The sequence below is a fragment of the Lithobates pipiens genome, unplaced genomic scaffold (genome assembly GCF_037356315.1).
Source record: "Lithobates pipiens isolate NorthernLeopardFrog02 unplaced genomic scaffold, aLitPip1_a1.2 Scaffold_16, whole genome shotgun sequence".
NCBI classification, from domain to species: Eukaryota; Metazoa; Chordata; class Amphibia; order Anura; family Ranidae; genus Lithobates; species Lithobates pipiens.
In genome coordinates this window covers 650,861,897-650,883,739 of record NW_027507748.1, presented here as the reverse complement: position 1 = coordinate 650,883,739, position 21,843 = coordinate 650,861,897, and positions in this window count along the sequence as shown.

Below are 21,843 nucleotides of genomic sequence, written 5' to 3'. Positions count from 1 at the left end.
GTGAGCATCTGTCTCTCCCTGCCCCCCCTCTCTGTAGCCCTACACATGAACATTTAGCCAAGCTGAGCTTTATGAGTTTATGTGCATGCCTGTAGAATCAGCTCCTCGAGGTTGGTGAGTTAGTGTCTATATGTCCAATCATCTTCACAGGTCTAATAAGAGTAGTGCTGGCACAAGGTCCCACCAAGGGCAAATAGGCCAAAGCATGCCCCATGAGCTGTGAACTACTTCAGCAGCAGAGGCTTTAAGTCCTGCCCTTTTTTAACCCCCATTTCGACTGAAGCACCCAAGGTACCTGCCTCTTTTGCCTACCCCTTGGCCTGGTCTGATCATGGGGCACCAGCAGGGACCTGGCTCATTGGATTTTCCCAGCATTACAACAAACTCTCATGAAATAAAACAAACATCAGGAAAATTGCCAAAAAAACACATTGCAGATAGACATCTGTATACACTTGTATACACTTACATATATAGCAGAAACCACGACTGTCATTCATTTCCTTTCCCAGCTGTGAATACTAGAAATTTCACAATGTCATCTTCCTTAAACCCACTGACTCCAGGCTGCACATTTCTCATAATGATGACTGAGTGTTTAATAAATAGGTATGTGTATAAGAGGATTAACATAGACAAGTGATATTGCCGTAAAGTTTATGCATCCCTTACAGGCTTGACCGATGTTTATCGTTGTTGTAACTATATAAAGCCACATTCCATTAAGACATTACTCAAAAGTACATCTTTAATGAAATTTAAAGGAATCCAGCCATTCCCAACCAGGGTTCCTCCAAAGATTTCTAGGGGTTGTTTGAGCTGTGGATGAGTGACCTCCCATTTGATTTTCATAGTTTCAGGGCCAACACCACTTTGCAAAGCCAGCAAATTATCTTTTTAGATGTTTGTAATGCCGCGTACACACGACCGGACTTTTCGATGGACTAGGTCCGGTGGACCAGAATCTGTCAATTCGAACGTGTGTGGGCTTCAGCAAACTTTTCTTTCCCAAAAGTCCGACTTTTGAGAAAGAAATCTTTCCGACGGACTCGAGTCCGGTCAAAAAATCTGCTCGTCTGTGTGCTAGTCCAAAAACCGACGCTAGGGTAGCTATTGGCTACTGGCTATGAACTTCCTTATTCTAGTCCGGCCGTACGTCATTGCGTTCGAATCAGACGGACTTTTGGAGTGATAGTGTGTGGGCAAATCTGTTCATTTGAAAGTCCGGTGGACCTCAGCTGCAAAGTCCATCGGATAGTCCGCCGGACCAAGTCCGTCGAAAAAGTCTGATCGGGTGTACGCGGCATTAGGGTGGCATTCTGACCACCACTGTAATGGTTGCATTCTTCCTACTGACGATCAATGTAAGGGGCATTTTTCCCACTGACCCCCATTGAATTGGTTTTATTAAGGGTTATCCGAGATCAGAAATGATTTTAGGAGTTCCTCTAGGGTAAACGGTTGAGAAAGGCTGCTGTAGAACCTAAATAGTAAAAGGATACAGCGCATCATGAATGCTGGGATTGGCAGTCATTGCAAAAATATTGGTTTGGGTTAAAAGGAAATAGTGAAAACAAACAACAATTCTCTGCTGAATGGACCACAAGATGGATGATGGTGAGTAGTGTGCTTACCATTTTTAGAACTAACCATAGCCTTTCTATATGCCGACCGATCAATGCATCCCTTCTTCTAAGGAACATACATAACATTGGGGACCTATATGATTTTGATTCTACTAACTACGAACATAGGCATAATCACCCTGGGAGCTAGGGTATCATCCAGTGTACAGAAGTGTGCAGACCCCGATGGAAAGGGGCCCCACTGTGGCTGTGCCCTGTCATGTACACCACAGATAATCCTTTGTATTTTACCAGCAGCACTGGATCAGCTGCATCATCTCCCCATCTCACTTGTCAGCTGGGATGGGGGGGTGCCTGTGAGCTGGGGGCGGGGGCACTGTACTGTGCCAGTGTGCCAATCCAATCGGCAGTGCCCAGTACAGTGTATAGTATAAACAGGAAGGAGGATGATGAATCTGCCCCTCGCCACACTCCACCCCCTTCTTTGCACACACTGCTCTGAAAGGGCTTGTAATGAAGGTGGCAGATTTAAATATACAGCACACAGCAGCTCTTGATCCTGGCTGCCTGAGCCTTGAGATACACCAGCCTGGGGCCATGATTGTAAATATAAGGCATACTGAACACCTTTCTTCTCTCTCTCAAACCCCCCACTCTCTCTCTCACCCCCACTCTCCCACACCCTCTTTCTCTCCAAACCACAATCTGTCTCTCACCCCCCTCTCTCTGATCCCCCGTCACTCCCCTCTTTCTTTCTCCCTTCCCCCGTCTCTCTCACCCCCCTCTCTCTCTCTCTCACCCCCTCTCTCTCTCTCACACACCCTCTCTCTCACACCCTCTCTCTCTCTCTCACCCCTTCTCTCTCTCTCACCCCCTTCTTTCTCACCCTCTCTATCTCTCTCACCCCCTCTCGCTCACTCCCTCTCTCTCTCACCCCTTTTCTCTCTCACCCTCCCTATCTTTCTCACCCCCTCTCGATCACCCCCTCTCTCTCTCACCCCTTCTCTTTCTCACCCCCTCTCTCTCTTGCTTGCCCCCTCTCTCTCTCTCAGCCCCCCTCTCTCTCAACCCCCTCCCTCTTGCCCTCCCTCTCACACCCCTTCTCTCTCTCCCCCATGTCTCCCCCCCTTCTCTCTCTTCCCTCCTAACTCTCCCCCTCTCTCTCTGCCCTCTTTCTCTCACCCTCCCCCATATCTCTCATCCCCTTCTCTCTCTCACCGCCCTCTCTCCCTCTTTTTCACCCCTTCTCTCTTTACCTACCCCCACTCACCCCCCTCAAAATTTTTGCTTACATTTATTTAAAAGAGAGTGTGTGTGTGTGTGTCTGTATGTGTGTAAAATATACAGTATCTCACAAAAGTGATTACACCCCTTACAATTTTGTAAATATCTTATTCCATCTTTTCATGTGACAACACTGAAGAAAAGACACTTTGTTACAATGTAAAGTAGTGAGTGTACAGCTTGTATAACAATGTAAATTTGCTGTTCCCTCAAAATAACTCAACACACAGCCATTAATCTACTATTTGTGACTAATAAAGTTGGCACTTTTGTGCCTTTTTATTCACTTTTTGATTTTGTTATACCTTATTTCTGCCATACAAAGTCCAAGGGGGCATCTCCTAATGCACTTTGGTGCATGCTCTCCATATGCTTCTAGCAGGCTTCAGCATTTCCCAAGGCTGGGTTCACGCTAGTTCGGTGCGAATTGCAGCTCCGTTCTCTGTGCGAAGATAAAAATAATTAATTCAGAGTTTCTTCTCCGTTGTAGTTGACCTAGGAGAGGGGGGAGTTGTAGGAGGAGGGGGAGAGCATCCCTGTTCAAAAAAGAACACATCTGTGAATCAGATGCGTTCCCATTGAAGATTATGTGCCTGCAATTCCTACCGCACTGCCTAGAAAACGCACACTTTTTTTGTGCAATGCGGAGTGCGGATTCAACGCACATATGTGAACCATACCAACTGAAAATAAAGTTTTACATTTTTTTGCCAATTGGTTGCGGTGTAAGTTGCATACAATGTGTGTGAACCCAGCCTGAAGCTTGTTGAAAGCCTGCTGAAGCCTTCTAGCCGCTTGCTTAGGCTGGATTCACACCTATGCATTTTTAGTGCTTTTTGCATTTTGCAGATTTTCACTACAGAACGTGTTCTATAGGAAACCATGTTAAATGGAATGTAGTGCAAATCCGCAAAATGTCAAAAGCACTAAAAATGTACAGGTGTGACTCAGGCCTTAAGATGGCATCAGCACTCCCATTAGGATCCATGTTCAACATTTACAAATTGGAGTTGAATGGTACTTTAACCACTTTCAGACCGGACTATTTTGCTGGCCAAAGACTAGACCACTTTTTGCGTCGCTTTAACTGACAATTGCGCAGTCCTGCGATGTGGCTCCCAAACAAAATTGGCGTCCTTTTTTCCCACAAATAGAGCTTTCTTTTGGTGGTATTTGATCACCTCTGCGTTTTTTATTTTTTGCACTATAAACAAAAAAAAAAGTGACAATTTTGAAAAAAACGCATTCTTTTTTACTTTTTGCTATAATAAATATCCCCCAAAAGTATATAAAAAAAAATTTTTTTCCTCATTTTAGGCCGATACTTATTTTTCTACATATTTTTGGTAAAAAAAAACTCAATAAGCGATTATTGATTGGTTTGTGCAAAATTTATAGCGTTTACAAAATAGGGGATAGTTTTATGGAATTTTTATTTACCATTTTTTTTACTAGTAATGGCAATGATTAGCGATTTTTATTGTGACTGCGACATTATGGCGGACACATCGGACATTTTTGGCACATTTTTGGGACCATTGTCATTTATACAGCAATCAGTGCTATACAAATGCACTGATTCCTGTGTAAATGACACTGGCAGTGAAGGGGTTAACCAGAGAGTGGCAGTGTATGGGGTTAAGTGTGTCCTGGGGGCGTGTTATTAACTGTGTGGAGCTGGGCTATGTCTTAGTGAACACTGATCTCTGCTCCAATCACAGGGATCAGAGATCAGTGTCACCTGTTTCTAGGCAGAATGGGGAGATGCTGTTTACATCGGCATCTCCCCGTTCAGCCTCCCCGGGAGACAATCACGGGTATCCCCGCAGCGATCGAGTCCACGGGACCCGCTACCGGACTCATGGGGGTCCCGACCGGCACGTGCGCGGTGGGAGGGCGGCAAATACAAATGGACGTACCTGTATGCCAATATGCCTGCCCGTGCCATTCTGCCAACGTACATCATCATGCGCCGGTCAGGAACTGGTTAAAAGCTTCAACAAAGCTTGCTGAAAGCTCTGCAAATGCTTTGTCAAAGCTTGGTGTTCACACTGCTCTTATACAAGCTGAAGCCCATGGGAAACAGGTCTAAGCAACTATTAGCTTCTAAAAATACATGTGGATTTATTAAATGTTCTGCATGGGCAAAGCAATAGGTTCTCCCTAATTAAGAGCTTTGCATGGATGCAAACAATTAATTTCTATTAGCTCATCAGTCGCTCTGTTCAGTTTCAACAGCGAGGCCTGGTTCACACCTATGCATTTTTTAGTGCATTTTCAGTTTTGCAGAAACACACTGCAGTCCATTTAACATGGTTTCCTATGGATCATGTTCACATCTGTGCATTTTATGGAAAGGGCCAGGGACTTTTTTCTGGTTTTTGGTTCCATAGACTTCAGTGGATCAAAAATGTGTATTGAAAAAGGCAAAATGCATCTGGAATATGCAAACTGCAACCTGCATAGGTGTGAAAGCAAAGCCTTGTGTAAATCTCAAGCCCCTGTTCAGACAAGTGGAAATTGTCAAATCGCATGACAAGTCGCATCCTATTGTCGGCAATGGAATTGTTCAAATCTGTGCGGTGCCCTACCAATTTGAAAAAAGTAATTCCTACACTACTTTTGGTGATTTCAGGTGCCACTTGCATAGACATCTGTGCATAAAGTCGCACCAATGTCAGCCAAGTCGCACCTGAAATCACACGGACAAGTGGCTTTGAAATTGTGCAATTTCAAGTGAAGTTGCACGATTTCAAAGTCACATTCAGTGTGAACCTAGACATAGTCAAAGTTTACACAGAATTATGGACTCCTGTGTTCAAAAACTCATTGGCTCAGTGTTGTCATGTAGAGTGAGCCACATGCATAGCTCTCAACTGTCCCTGATTTCGAGGGACTGTCCCTGATTTGGAACAAAGTCCCTCTGTCTCTCTTTCCTCCTCATTTGTCTCTCGTTTGGACTGATCTATATACCGGTAATTGTGTAAATTTCAAAAGCCAATATAAAGAAATAGTAGTGGTTAAAAAAAAGCACTTGTGGGTTTAACTAATCTTTTTTTATATATATAATTCTCCTTTTAGGGGGGAGTGGCAGGGGGTGTGTCCTATGCCTACATACTTTTGCTAACAGGTTTCCCTCGTTTCCATCTCCAAAAAGTTGTGAGGTATGGTCACATGGTCTGTTACGATTTGGGGGTCTACTCATGAGACGTTTGCCCTGGGCCTACATAGTGGGGGTGGTTCATTAAAGCATTTGCGAGACTTTTCAGGTCATATGGACCCTGTGCCTAATTCATGAAAGTCTGAAAGTGACAGTTTTATTAAGAGATCTGATAAGTGTGAAAGATTTAGGTAGGTCTTAGGCCGCGTACACACGCGGGGACTGTTCGCCCAACTTTGTCCGCTGAACAGTGTTTCGGCGGACAGTCCGCTCGTGTGTGGGCTTTCAGCGGACAGTTTCAGCGAACAGTCCGCTGAAGGCCGCGTACACACGCGGGGACTGTTCGCTCAACTTTGTCCGTCAAACAGTTTCAGCAAACAGTCCGCTCAAAATTAGCATGGACGGACTTGCCCACACACGACGAACGAACAGTTTGCTGAAACCGTGCGCGATGACGTGAACGGCACGTACGACGGGACGGAAAATACGACGTCCTATACACTGCATTACAACTTTCGGCGTGTAAATCCTTTCTGAGCATGCGCGGAACTTAGTTTGACGAACAAGCCTACACACGAGGGGACTGTTCGCTGAAACCAAGTTTCAGCGGACAGTTTTTCGGAATTTCCGAAAAACTTTGTTCAGCAGACTGTTCGCTGAAACTGTCCGCTGAAAGCCCACACACGGGCGGGCTGTCCGCCGAAACACTGTTCAGCGGACAAAGTTGGGCGAACAATCCCCGCGTGTGTACGCGGCCGAACAAGGTTTTTCGGAATTTCCGAAAAACTGTCCGCTGAAACTTTGTTTCAGCGAACAGTCCCCTCGTGTGTAGGCTTGTTCGTCAAACTAAGTTCCGCGCATGCTCAGAAAGGATTTACACGCCGAAAGTTATAATGCAGTGTATAGGACGTCGTATTTTTCGTCCCGTCGTACGTGCCGTTCACGTCAATGCGCACGGTTTCAGCAAACTGTTCGTTCGTCGTGTGTGGCCATGTCCGTCCATGCTAATTTTGAGCGGACTGTTTGCTGAAACTGTTTGACGGACAAAGTTGGGCGAACAGTCCGCGCGTGTGTACGCGGCCTTATTTGCACCACTTTTCACAATGGGCTGCTATTGTTTATTTCAGTTAATTATATAGCACCATCAATTTACGCAGCACTTTACATATACATTGAACATTCACATCAGTCCCTACCCTCAAGGAGCTTACAATCTAAGGTCCCTAACTCACATTCATACATACTAGGGACAATTTTAGACAGGATCCAATTAACCTACCTGCATGTCTTTGGAGGGTGGGAGGAAACCAGAGTACCCGGAGGAAACCCATGCAAGCACAGGAAGAACATCCAAACTCCAGGTAGTGTTGTGGTTGGGATTCAAACCAGCGACCCTTCTTACTGCGAGGTGAAAGTGCTACCCACTACACCACTGTGCCACCCAACATTGAACCAACTTCAATCAGAACCTCTAGTTCGTAAATAACACGGCATACAAAGAGAGACCAGAGTGCTCAGAGTGGGGCCAGGGTGTGTATACATAGTTGCGTGTGCCACTACTTACAAGCCCCTCCCCCATCCCCACCTGTTACTGGTTGGTAGGTTGTTGTCAGCTATACAGTGTCACTGGTTGCTAGGACACTGTCGACGGCATCCTAGCAACTAATGACACTGTGTAGCCAACAGTGTCCTGGTCAGTGGTGGCTGGTTCCTCAAAATCTTTGGGGGGGCACAAACAAGCTGAAAAATACTGAACAAAAATGCAGCCATTGTGCCATCAATTGCAGCCATTGTGCTCATCAAATGCAGCCCCTGTGCCATAAATTGCAGCCATTGTGCCCATCAAATGCAGCCACTGTGCCCATCATATTCAGTCACTATGCCCATCATATGCAGCCATTGTGCCCCATCAAATGCAGCCACTTGTGTGCATCATATGCAGCCACTGTGCCCATAATTTGCAGGCACTGTGCCCATAATTTGCAGGCACTGTGCCCATCATATGCAGCCACTTGTGCCCATCATATGCAGCTACTTGTGCCCATCAAATGCAGCCACTGTGCCATCAATTGCAGCCATTGTGCCCATCAAATGCAGCCATTGTGCCCATCAAATGCAGCCACTGTGCCCATCATATACAGCCACATGTGCCCGTCAAATGCAGCCACTTATGCCCGTCATATGCAGCCATTTGTGCCCCTCATATGCAGCCACTTGTGCCCATCAAATGCAGCCACTTTTGCCCATTAAATGCCGCCACTTGTGCCCATCAAATGCCGCCACTGTGAGCCCCGTATCACCCCCGGGTGACGATGGCGAGCTGTGGGATGGCTCCTGTGTCCTCCATGGTTACCCCACCTCTCTTTTTCGGTCTGCTGGGCATCCAATTGAGACGCCTGTTCCTTCAGCCAATCAGGTGACGGGTATTAGACCTGCGCTACCTGATTGGTCGGAGAGGCGGTTCAGTTTTAGAAAAGCAAATATTAATTTGCTTTTCTAACACATCTGGGTGGATTGCGAGCACAATGCTCTGCGCTCCAAATCCACCTTTTTTGAAGCCTATTAGAGCCAAAGGCTGTAACCAGGTGCTTTAAAAATAAACCCGCCGCTGGAATTCAGGTGCCCGGCATCCGAATAGGGGCCGAAGGCCTGAATAGGGAGTGGCAGCGGCAGCTATGGATAGATCCATGCCATGCATCAATCTACCCATTAGTCATAGACTAGGCAGCTGGAGGGAGGGGGTGGCACCCTTAATGGACGGGCCACCCCTGGCCCTGGCAGTGTCCTGGGGGCTGGACATTCACTAAGGACCGATTGTAGTCAATATGGCCTCAGTGCCACCCTCCACTATGCATCCATATGATTAATTCATGTACAATAGTCTGTCACAGGCACCAGTATTTGTTGTGTGGAGGTAAAACACAACTCTAAAGAGTGTCTGCAAAACTCTTTATGACTTTATAGGTGTCTTTAAATGGCTCTGGTGTGAGTGTGTGTGGGGGTGCGTGTATAATACATACAGTATATATATATATATATATATATATATACTGTAACATAACATAGACTGGACCAACATAATCCTAAATCCAAAGCTCTAGTCGCCTTTGTAAGAAGTAGAGTGTATACTGAATGCTAGTTGTTACTATTTATCGCATTGACAATACATATTTGTAAAATGTTTGAAAACCTCTTCTAGGTTTGCTACTACTCAGGATTTGAACTTTTTAATTATATGAATATACTAGAAACATAAGTCTTGCTTGTGTATGGTCAACCAGAATGTGTGCAGAGCAGTGCAGGAGAACCCTGGGACACTTGGCTGAACAATAAGCAAATCAACAGCACCACCAAGTGGTCAAACTAAGAAGTGCTCCATCATTTGAAATTGCATGATATAACACTGTCATTCCGTTTTTATCTACCTGAAACCACAAATACAATTTAATTATCCCATTAATTAAAATGAAGTAGAATTTACTGAATGAGGCCAGTTATCAATGCAGATGTGGTTCAGCAAAAAATAGTAATAGCTGCAAATGAAAAAAATGTCTGGTGCTTACCTACTAACAAGTAGAGGGTTTTCAAATATACCGTATAATACTCTATATTACTAAATATAATACTATTTCTTTTTTTTTTGCTATAAATGGCATTTATATGTAGTGAATGACATTTTGGACAAAGTGTCATTCATGTGTAAATTTAGTTTTTGCCTCAGAACAGTAATGGGGTTCTGGGGGTTAATTATGTAGGTTAACTTTGACATCAGTTTGGCTGGACTATGTTAGAAGTTCTGCTTGGTCACGTGTACAGTGAGGTGGACATGACAAGCCAGAACCAGGCCTGGTTGGACGTTTTGGGTATCAGCTTCCTCTAAACCAATCAGTGGGTGTGCCGGGCCCCGCTGAGGAGTCTGGGAGGGGGTACTTAAGATGTTGAGGTCACTTATTGGGAGGAGTTTGTGAGGCTCGAGTGGTCTGTTCTTGTTTCCTGGACCGGGGTAGCCCCGCGAGGGGTCCCGGTCACGGGATATTCGACATCCCACAACATGCTTCTGTTGGTTACCCCCAATAGACCCGCCTGGTCTGGGTAGGGATCCGTCTGTTCCCGAGTCTCGGAAACCGGTTAGTCCGTGGGGGGAATTATTTGAGGGTGATTGGATGTTACCCCTGCAAAATAAAAACCTTTCAAAAGGACTTTATTGGTGCCAGCGTCCAAGTTGTTGGGTATCAACTCTGGGAACCCCTAGACGTGGAAGAACAAGCCAAGCGGAGGTAACCGGTAAGCCCAATAAGTTAAGGCCGCCCTACAAAGGGTTATGGCCGCTACAAATAGTTCTGCGCATACTGATGCACATTATAGTGCTGCATGACAAAATGCATTTCTATACATCTATTGCATGTATTACATGTACAAAAGACCTACATTGAGACCCAACCAGTTCACACATGTTTAACCACTTGACCACCATGCACTTAAACCCCCTTCCTAACCAGACCAATTTTCAGCTTTTGGTGCTCTTACATTTGAATGACAATTACTCAGTCATGCAACACTTTACCCATATGAAATGTTTGTCCTTTTCTTCACACAAATAGAGCCTTCTTTTGGTGGTATTTAGTCACTGCTGGGTTTTTTATTTTTTGTGCTATAAATCAAAAAAGACAAAAAATTTGGTTAAAAAAAATGATTTGTTTCTGTTAAAATTTATTGCAGAGTATTGGTGAGTATTGGCAGAGTATTGGCAGAGTATTGGCAAGTATTGGCGAGTATTAGCAGAGTATTGCAGTGTTGGCAGAGTATTGCACAGTGTTGCAGAGTATTGACAGAGTATTGCACAGTGCTGTACAGAGTAGCACTACACATCCAGCCCACAGCGCTGCTGCCATCTCCCCCCCCTCCCCTCTCACTGTACCGATTGGTACAGAGAGGGGAGGAAGGAACCAACGTCATGACGTGACGCTGGTTTGTCTACAAGTGATCGCTCCGTCATTTGACGGAGCAATCACGTGGTAAACGGCTGCTATCAGCTGCCGTTTTCCGTGATCAGTGATGCTCATGGATGTTCCTGGGTGCACACCCCAGGGGGCGTGCTGGAGCAAGATTCTGTGAGGATGTCCAACGACGTCCATCCAGAATAAGCCGACCGTGCTGTACCTGTAATTCAGCTATGGCCCGGTCGGTATGTGGTTAAAGACTGGTCAATTTTAATCACCTTTCAAATGCAAAAATTACCAAAAGGATGAATACTACCTATCAACAATTTCTATCAACACCCTGAAAGGGTTGCCTTGATTTGTTTGTTTGTAAGCTGGTTGAAGGTGGTGAAATTGCTTAAAAGTTGCCAGCATAAAATCAGTGTCTTGGTTCACATAAACAAATTACAAAAGACTCTGTTCTTTCCTATATGGTATGTAGCTCCACCCCCCCGGGAGGCCGCTGGAATATGACTGAGCCCAAAGGTTGCCCTGACCTTGCATGCCTCCTGACACCTCTGACACTCAGGTTTTGGACATATTTCAAAGTGATAATGCAATTAGACACACACCAGACTGTAGCAAAGTAAACAAGTATTTTACTTAAAGTGGTTGGAAACTTAGTAGGTACCTGTAACCTAACTGTAGGTATCGTGAATATCTCCTAAACTTGCACAGCTTGGAGATATTCAGTATATACGCCGTTGCCGACGTCATCGGCGCATTTGCACTGAAAAAATTGCTCGCTGGTGCCCTTTCTTCAGGAATCGCGCCGTGACCGGCGGCTCCCATGCGCAAGCACGGGAGTGACATCATCACAGCTCTGGCCACTCACAGCACCGGAGCCACGAACCCGGAAGTAACTCCGGTGGAAGATGTCAACCGTGTACTGACACCGATTCAGGGCATCGATCTAAGGTAAGTATTTCATAATGAGCTAGTATGTGATGCATACTAGCTCATTATGCCTTTGTCTTGCAGGGTGTGTGTGTTTGTTTGTTTTTTGTTTTGTTTTTTCCTGAGGATTACAACCTCTTTAAGATTCTTGAAGCAGATAAGAACAAGAATAACTTAGGTAGAAATCTTTTAGTGTTAAACTCTTACTCTTGGTAAAGATGCAAAGGGTATGCAATGCAAAGAAAATCACAATAAGTCAAACAGTAGTAACCTGTAGGTCCTGAAATAACTTATGAGAACCAGGTATAAAAGGGAATATAATGACCTTTTATGTCAGACTGCTCCCTTCAAAACCTGATGCCACAGGCCCGACAAACTTTGTGGCACGATTATAAAATAACACATTACAAGAAATGCAATACTTAATCTCTGAGTAGCGTTCCCCTTAGTGTGCAGATATTCTTTTAGTGGGGGGAGAAGGGAGAGTGGAAGAGTCCTTGTGATGTAGATGTTCAGTGTCTTCAGCTAGCTCAACAAGGGCCTAGAAGGATTGCTATGCAATGGTGACCAGCAACAGAAAATAGCATGTGCATAGTGTTTCCTTTTTGAGACTTTAATGTAAAGAGATGGGGCAAAGGTGTCTGTATGCAGTGTCTTTGTAGCTGGTACACAGGGTGGGCTTTTGCACGCTCACCAATCCTGATTATACCAAGGCTAAAGAGAATGGGATGTCCTGGAACATGCTCTTGAAGAACCTGCAACCAGTGAAGGATGCCGGGCCGTGCACCTAGCGATGCTGGGATTCAGTTGGGTCTGTATCGGTGACGATGAGAGCGACCCTGACAGTCAGGGAGCTGGCAATGGTGGATCTGCTTGCTCACTCACTAGAGACTCTCCACGCTCTCTAGGCTGTGCTGCCTGCTGGTAGCCCCCAGAGTGGCCTTGTCCCTGCTCTCAGCTGTGGGCCATGGTCCTCCGTAGACCAGGCTATTTATGTCCTCACACAGCATTCTTCTCTCTTTCCCAGCTGGTTGGAACTTTTAGACGTAGCAGTCTGGCTCCAATGCAAGTGCTCCTTGGACCACAAATACCCCACGATCCCTTCCTCTCAGCTGTGGTTTCTGCTTGCTCTGCGTTTCGGAGATGATGACACAGTGTCCAGGCTGAACACTGGAGGGAAACAGGCTCACTACAGCTGGTGTTACGGAATGTCCCACGATGACACACACAGGCAAAGTTAGTCAGTACCTGGCTACAGGTGTAAAACATCAGCAGAATCCCTTTGGCTTCTTTGTATATCTTATATATATATATATATATATATATTTGTATATCTTATTGCCCCAACGGGCAATAATACTGCGGCAGGTCGGCACAATCCCACAAACCGGCATAGCTATACTTCGGCCTCGTAGGATCGGGATAGCAGGCGTGCCCGCTGCACAGCGGGGGGCGCAATGCTCATGGCCAACGGTCACGATGACTGCCAGCCACGAGCGATCATGAGCAGGAGACACAGAACAGGGATGAGTGTGTGTAAACACATACTTCCCTGTTCTCTTCTGACAGGAGTGACAGATTGTGTGTTCCTATTAGCTAGGAACCACCATCTGTCACTTCCTCTAGTCAGTCCCCTCCCCCTTCAGTTAGAATCATCTCCCAGGGAATATAGTTAACCCCTTGATCGCCCCCTAGTGTTAACCCCTTCACTGCCAGTGACATTTAAACAGTAATCAATGCATTTTTATAGCATTGATCGCTGTATAAATGCCAATGGTCCCAAAAATGTGTCAAAATCGTCCGATGTGTCCGCCATCATGTTGCAGTCATGATAAAAATCGCAAATCGCCGCCATTACTAGTAAAAAAAAAATAATAATAAAAAAAAAGGGGGATATTTATTATAATAAAAAGTACAAAATATTGGGGGTTATTTACAAAAGGCAAATCCACTTTGCACTACAAGTGCAAAGTGCACTTAAAATTGCACTGAACTTGGAAGTGCAGTATTGTAAATCTGAGGGGTAGAGCTGAAATGAGGGGAAGCTCTGCTGATTTTATCATCCAATCATATGCAAGCTAAAATGCTGTTTTTTTTTTTTCCTTGCATGTCCCCCTCTGATCTACAGTGACTGCACTTCCAAGTGAACTTTCAGTGCAATTTCAAGTGCAATTTGCACTTGTAGTGCAAAGTGGATTTGCCTTTCGTAAATAACCCCCATTGTGTTTTTTTCAAAATTGTCGCTCTTTTTTTTGTTTATAGCGCAAAAAATAAAAACCGCAGAGGAGATCAAATACCACCAAAAGAAAGCTCTATTTGTGGGAAAAAAATGACGTCAATTTTGTTTGGGTGAAACATTGCACAGCCGTGCAATTGTCAGTTAAAGCGATGCAGTGCCGAATCGCAAAAAATGGCCCGGTCATTCTGCAGCCAAAACTTCTGGGGCTGAAGTGGTTAAAGCAGAACTTAACTGTATCTGAGCACCACAAACTGAGAACGCTATTTAATTAATTTTTAATATTCAAATCAAACTCAACCATCCATCCATGTCTCCATGCTTTATTTTGTTCAGAAATCACTTTGAAAAACACCCTCTTAGCATTTCTTTCAAAAACCTACAATCTATTTATCATTCCTCCTGAAAAACATTGTCTATCCTGCATAAGGGGATTTGAACCATACGTTTACACCAGCCACATAACATTGTCAGGTTTTCCCTTAAATCCTCAATTTGTACAAAAATTCAGAAAACCAATTTTAAAATGATGACAAGGTGGTATCATACTCCCTCTTTACTACATAAATGTTTTCCTAACACCACCAACCGCTGTTGGAGATGCCAGGAGGGACGAGGAACTCTATTCCATATCTTTTGGTCCTTCCCAAACTTGAATACTTCTGGAAAGAAGTGCGGAGAATTGTCCAAAAATTCACTGATTATGAGGTTCTTAATAATTCAGACTTTTTTTCTACATTGTCTTGGTCATGTCAGCAAAAATTTTAAAAAAATCAGTTGTACATCACCTTTTGAATAGCGCCAAGTCCTGCATTCCTCTTTATTGGAAAAGCTCAAAGCCGCCGACCATTAGTCTTTGGCTTCATAAAGTGGAAAAAATAAAAAAAGATGGAGGGCTTAATCCTCATAGCACAACACAAAGGTGAAGAGTACTCTAAAACTATCTGAGTGTAATTTTTAATATAGCAGTTGATTTTTTTTAAATTAAACTACACTATGAAGCTGCCTTTTTTTTATAACATCACTTGGAGGTACTTGAGGTAGCCAAGGAGGGGGGTCCGGAGACTAATGCCGCGTACACACGATCGGACTTTCCGGCAGACTTGGTCCGGCGGACCAAAATCCGTCGGACAATTCGATCATGTGTGGGCTCCATCAGACTTTTTCTTCCCAAAAATCTGATGGACCTAGAAATAGAACATGTTATCCGAGCACGCAGCCCGGCCGGTCAGGAAAGGGGGTGGGGATGAGCGATCGCCCCGCCCCCTCCTGAACCGTACCAGGCCGCATGCCCTCAACATGGGGGCATGGGTGCTTTGGGGACCCATGTTGAGGGCATGCGGCCTGGTACGGTTCAGGAGGGGGGGTGCTCGTTCGTCCCCACCCCCTTTTCTGACCGGCCGGGCTGCGTGCTCGGATAAGGGTCTGGTATGGATTTTGGGGGGGACCCCACGCCGTTTTTTCTGTGTAGGGGGTTCCCTTTAAAATCCATACCAGGCGACCGGGCTCACAAGGTGTCAATCTCGCTGATGAAAGCTGCGAGATTGATTTCCCTTTCTAGTCCTGTCATACCTGGACTCCCGGAAGGGCGAGTCCGTTCATTTTGAAAGTCCGTCGGGAAGTCCGGCAGACTAGATACGTTCATGTGTACGCAAGTCAGCTCGTTTGGAAAGTCCGTCGGACCTCCGCCGAAAGTCCATCGGGATGACCGTCGGGACCTAGTCCATCGAAAAGACTGGTCGTGTGTACGCGGCCTAAGAGGAATTGCCATGATATGCTATAGTATATATGACTATTTCATCTATGGGTTTCCCTATTTAGTGAGAGTCTATTGCATGTGGGTGTGATAAACCAGTGGAAGAAGTGTCAGGAAAATTAGGTGCACATACGGTTTATTTAAGGACATTTAGGTGTTGCCCTTTTGCATTTGTGTGAGCACAATTTCACTTTTTTTGCTGGATTGTTTTGAAATACTACACTACGATTTTGTATTTATGAGAGAAAATAAGAAGTAAAAGAATATTGGATGCAAATATTGAGAAGAAGAGGAGGGACACCTGGTGGCCATTATTGTATTTAACTACACGCCTGATATGACAAGTTTGCTTATGAGGATCTGATCATCCTGTGAGTGACCAATTTTTCTGAATATTGCAGGACATATTGAGGATGTCACATAATTGATGATTTTTAACTGTATTTTTATGGACACTTAAAGTGTTACTATTATTATTATTATTATACAATCCACAATCAGTCTGTATATGCAGTAAAGCATGCTTGTTATACTTACTGTGGAACCTAAGGGGTTAATCCTCTGCATTGTGTAAAAGGTATGTTTGATCCTGTCTCCTCTAATCCTCCCCTTCTTCCACAGTCCCCAAACAATTTCCTGATAGAACAGAGCCTTGGGGGCAAGCTGCACATGCTCAGTTTGGTGTGTATTGCTAGACAGTTATTTTTTACCTTGTGAGGGTACATGTGATCAGCACAGGGCCAATCAGCACTGTCCAGACAGAGGGTCAGGGGTCATGCAGCCTCAAAGGACAATTAGGCGAGAATGAAAACTCCTCCTATAAGCTTTAATCAGACACTGATAGAAGTCACAAGACTGCTCTAACTACTGATGAGAAAAGGTATTTAGCAGTTTATATTTACTAAAACAATTGCATTTCCACGTTCTGTGTACTGTGGGAGACCAGATATAGTGAATGCAGGGTCCTGGGTTTAGTAACACTTTAATATAATTGAAGGACACTCTGGGGAGCCATGGGTTATACCTCCAAGCACTGGGAATAAATAATCTGTAATTGTGGAACCTGTCGGGGGAGATAGGGTGATTTGCTGCTGGAATAATTTTGTATGTTTTGATACCTGACGGATTGGGCTGGTTTTATATTTATATATATAAAAAAAGAATTTGAAGGCAATCTTTTTTTCTGTTTTTTTTTTTTTTTAATTGCTTATAGACAAACACTCCTAATGTTCTAAATTTTTAACATTTAAAAAATGTCTGCCTCAGCTAGGTGCTGACTTGACACATTTAAACCACTAAGCAATCACTTTTATCACCTCACAATTTCTGTTCTGATGCCTTTAAGCCTAGGCATAACGTATTCTCAAACATAATTGTATATTCATATTTTTCAACAGCAGATCTTTTAATTGCTGTAGAACCTCCATCATCATCAAGGCTGGATTTCCATTACTGGCAACTGTAAGCACATAGCTTCTGTCACCCAACACAACTCCGTGCCATGATATCTTCTTTTATACAAAACATTTTCTCACTTAACTAGTCCTAACCTTGTTTGCATGAACGTGACAATATGTAAATATTCTTACAGCCACCTAGATGTTGTACCCCCACACGTGCAACATTTTAGCTTATTGTCCTAAGCAGTTAAGAGATTTCTCTCTCTCTCTGTTGGATCCAGGTTTATATTCTGAAGTGAGAACTATGGACATCTAGATGATTGTTTATCTTGACAATCTGATCATCAAGGCAGCATCATTGGAGAACTGCAGACCAGCATGAAGATCACCTTGCAATGAAGCATTTCTATTGACGCATAAACCTTCAGACCCCCCATTTGGCATATCTTGGCCTGGTCCTGAATACCAGTTCAGCAAGTATTTTCTTGCCTGTGGAAAAATAGAAGACTCTGTGGTTCCCAAGTATGTATATTTTCATGCGGGGCAGATCTCCCCTACGGAGCTTATACATATTCCTTTAGAGGTGTTCCTCTTTGCTCGGTTCACACCAGGACAAGGTCAGATCTGTCTTACTGGCAGAAATAGTGTTAAAGAGCTTCATTCATATTAATATGCCCCTAGGATGTACAGTATATGTTGTACTAGATCTACATCATAAACATCCACATAATCACAAAATCCATATCTACCCCAGCATCACTCATACTACAGTCAACTCTTTCCCTATCCAAAAGCCCAGAAGACAGGAGTGTGGGAATCCCCCAAAACACATTGGCTGTATTTTACTTGACTGCTAATAAAATATTAGATCTAAACCACAGTTATATGACAGTATCAGGGCGCCATACACCGCACATACCAATGTCACTTTGCTGAAGAAACAGAATGCAGATTGGACTCAGAGAGAAGTTGGGGGTCCAAATCCTAGGCCCAATACGTCATGACCATCTAAACTTCCTGACTCATAGGTTTCAACCACAGATACCAACCCAGACCATTAGGTGAAAGAAGGAAAATAGATGTGGCGCTATACCTTATTAAACTCACTAAAAAATGTAAAATGTAATATAATATAAATAAAATTGTACAAATTTTCCAGCTTGCTGGCTAGTATTTTTTTAAAAAACAGCGAGAAACCTTAATGGACTGTATAGTAAAATCAATAGTAAAATCAATAAATAATAAAGTGCTGGGGGTTAGTCCTTATTAAATAGTGAATGCAAAGTGAATATAAATTTTCCAGCCTGCTGGTTAGTAAATGCAATAAAACTGTACGGTCCACTCAAATTAGGTAAAGGTGAATAAATAAATAGTTAAATAAATAATTAGTAAAACTATCATGAATCAATCAATATACAATAGTGAAAACTACTAAAGCTGCTTGTGACTGTGATTGTAGCACAAACAAATGAATGAACACAAGGGGAACAATCAAACCTATATAAACGTGAATACTGGTGGGGTGGTGGGTGTAAACACACTGTGTCAAATCTCAAAACATGCCAAAAATACCACAATATAAAAATAGAAAAATAGAAAATTAAATACAGTTAGGAAATGAAAAATAATAAAAGATTAAAAAGTTTTAGTCCAGAAAGTAAAAAGTAAAAAATCTTGCGGTGACAAGTCTGATATGAAAGTCCAATTGAATAAAGTTTAAAATTAATATTTAAACATGAAACGAATATTTGGTGGTGAAAAAAGTAAGTGAAGAAAGTGACTTCAATATTCGTTCGCAGTGAACGTTTGCAGTGAACGTTTATGGATTTTGCTCTCACCAGAGATATGACCCCGTCCGGGGTGGATCAGCCTCCACAGTATAAGCCACTGTGTCGCTTCTTGGGCTGTCTCTGCTATGCTGCTGGGGAGATCCCTCGTTCTTCCGTGGGGATGTTGTACCTCGTTTACATGTGATAGAAAAGAGGACTGCCCATGGTGTAGTATGTTTGAAACTCAGTTTATTTGAAACAACCTTAAAAATACTCACATTTAGTACGAAAAAAACACGTATTGTATTAAAAGCGTTCGGAACATCCACTCGGCTGACACGCCGTTTGTGCTGAAGGTGTACGTATCTGGCCACGCCCTACGCGTTTCGTCATTCAGACGTCATCTGGAGCGGCCATCTTCATACACCTTTCCACTTTTATAGGGTATAGTAACCAATCGCGCATGTGCGGGGTCACAGCCGCCATGTTTATTAAGGTATTAAGGTTTTTTCGTACTAAATGTGAGTATTTTTAAGGTTGTTTCAAATAAACTGAGTTTCAAACATACTACACCATGGGCAGTCCTCTTTTCTATCACATGTAAACGAGGTACAACATCCCCACGGAAGAACGAGGGATCTCCCCAGCAGCATAGCAGAGACAGCCCAAGAAGCGACACAGTGGCTTATACTGTGGAGGCTGATCCACCCCGGACGGGGTCATATCTCTGGTGAGAGCAAAATCCATAAACGTTCACTGCAAACGTTCACTGCGAACGAATATTGAAGTCACTTTCTTCACTTACTTTTTTCACCACCAAATATTCGTTTCATGTTTAAATATTAATTTTAAACTTTATTCAATTGGACTTTCATATCAGACTTGTCACCGCAAGATTTTTTACTTTTTACTTTCTGGACTAAAACTTTTTAATCTTTTATTATTTTTCATTTCCTAACTGTATTTAATTTTCTATTTTTCTATTTTTATATTGTGGTATTTTTGGCATGTTTTGAGATTTGACACAGTGTGTTTACACCCACCACCCCACCAGTATTCACGTTTATATAGGTTTGATTGTTCCCCTTGTGTTCATTCATTTGTTTGTGCTACAATCACAGTCACAAGCAACTTTAGTAGTTTTCACTATTGTATATTGATTGATTCATGATAGTTTTACTAATTATTTATTTAACTATTTATTTATTCACCTTTACCTAATTTGAGTGGACCGTACAGTTTTATTGCATTTACTAACCAGCAGGCTGGAAAATTTATATTCACTTTGCATTCACTATTTAATAAGGACTAACCCCCAGCACTTTATTATTTATTGATTTTACTATTGATTTTACTATACAGTCCATTAAGGTTTCTCGCTGTTTTTTAAAAAAATACTAGCCAGCAAGCTGGAAAATTTGTACAATTTTATTTATATTATATTACATTTTACATTTTTTAGTGAGTTTAATAAGGTATAGCGCCACATCTATTTTCCTTCTTTCACCTATTTTACTGTTCCATCCATCTGGATGGAAACATAATAGAGGCTGCTCTTACCTATATTATACTACATACTCTCTGTATAACAGATTCCATAGCGCACCCTATCCCTTTGTTTTAATTACCAACCCAGACCATTGTCCAGTCCATACCAACTGAAGACAACAGTCTTTGTTGTACATCAGAGGGTATGCTTAAAAACTTTACTGTAACAAAGTAATACATTTCACAACCTGCTTTGCAACAATATGTCTCTCTGTCCCAGACAGGCACTGTTGCAATGTCCTAAAGAGCAATAACCAATGAGGAGAGGAAATATTCAGTAGTACTCTGGTACATTATCCTGCAATAACCAACAAGTTTGTTGCTAGAAAGGCCGGAGAAAATGCTCACCTGTTTGAGCAGTATCACTCCATCTCCGGCCAAACAAAGGAGGTATCACTCCTTTACTGATGGCAAATCCTGCATCGTCTCAGTCAACCAGCCAGTACAAACTGGTGAGTGCTGTACAAACAGGTGAATATTTTTCCATTCCCTACTGTGATTCTGTTGCTGGTGATTTTTGTCACCAGCAACAGGATCATAAGTGTGAAATGGCCTTTAGAGAGCGAAACGTGTTGGCTATTGCAGGAAAATGTAAGTGAGCGTGAAGGTTCTTGGTGAGTTTTTGCCATCAACAGGATTGCAAGTATGACATCAACCTTAGTCCAAGGCTTTGAGACCATTCCTTCCTTTGAGGTTCACATGCTTCTCCTTTAGTTGCCTCTGTAGCAAAAGGACTTTAGGAGATGTGAATGTACTTTACTATTTAATCTGTATGCTTGTTCACAGCCAATATCTCAAAAAGCATTATAACCAGAGTCAGCCAGGCAAGTGGAAAGGAGGTCAACACTGACAGCTCTTTGTTCCTTTCAGTTCATTTTTATTTTAAGGAAATAATTTTCGAAGGATAACTCCACTTTTGTAAAAATTGTATCTAAAAATATGCAAGTGGTACACAAGCTTTCTTTTGCCATTCAATGTTATTCAAAACATTTTTCTAGTTCAGTATGCAGACAGCTAGGGCTTTCTGAAACTGGAAAAGAAATTAAAAAATGGCATCCTTTGCTACAAAACTCTCCCAGAAATGTATTTTCCTGATCATATGATTGGCTCAATGGTGCTCACAGCTTTTCTCCACCGGTAGCACAGGAGATTCATGTGACTATAGAATGAAGAGCCAATCACTGAGTAAGGCAGGAGGGAGTATAGGAAGTAGTTAGATAGTGGAAGC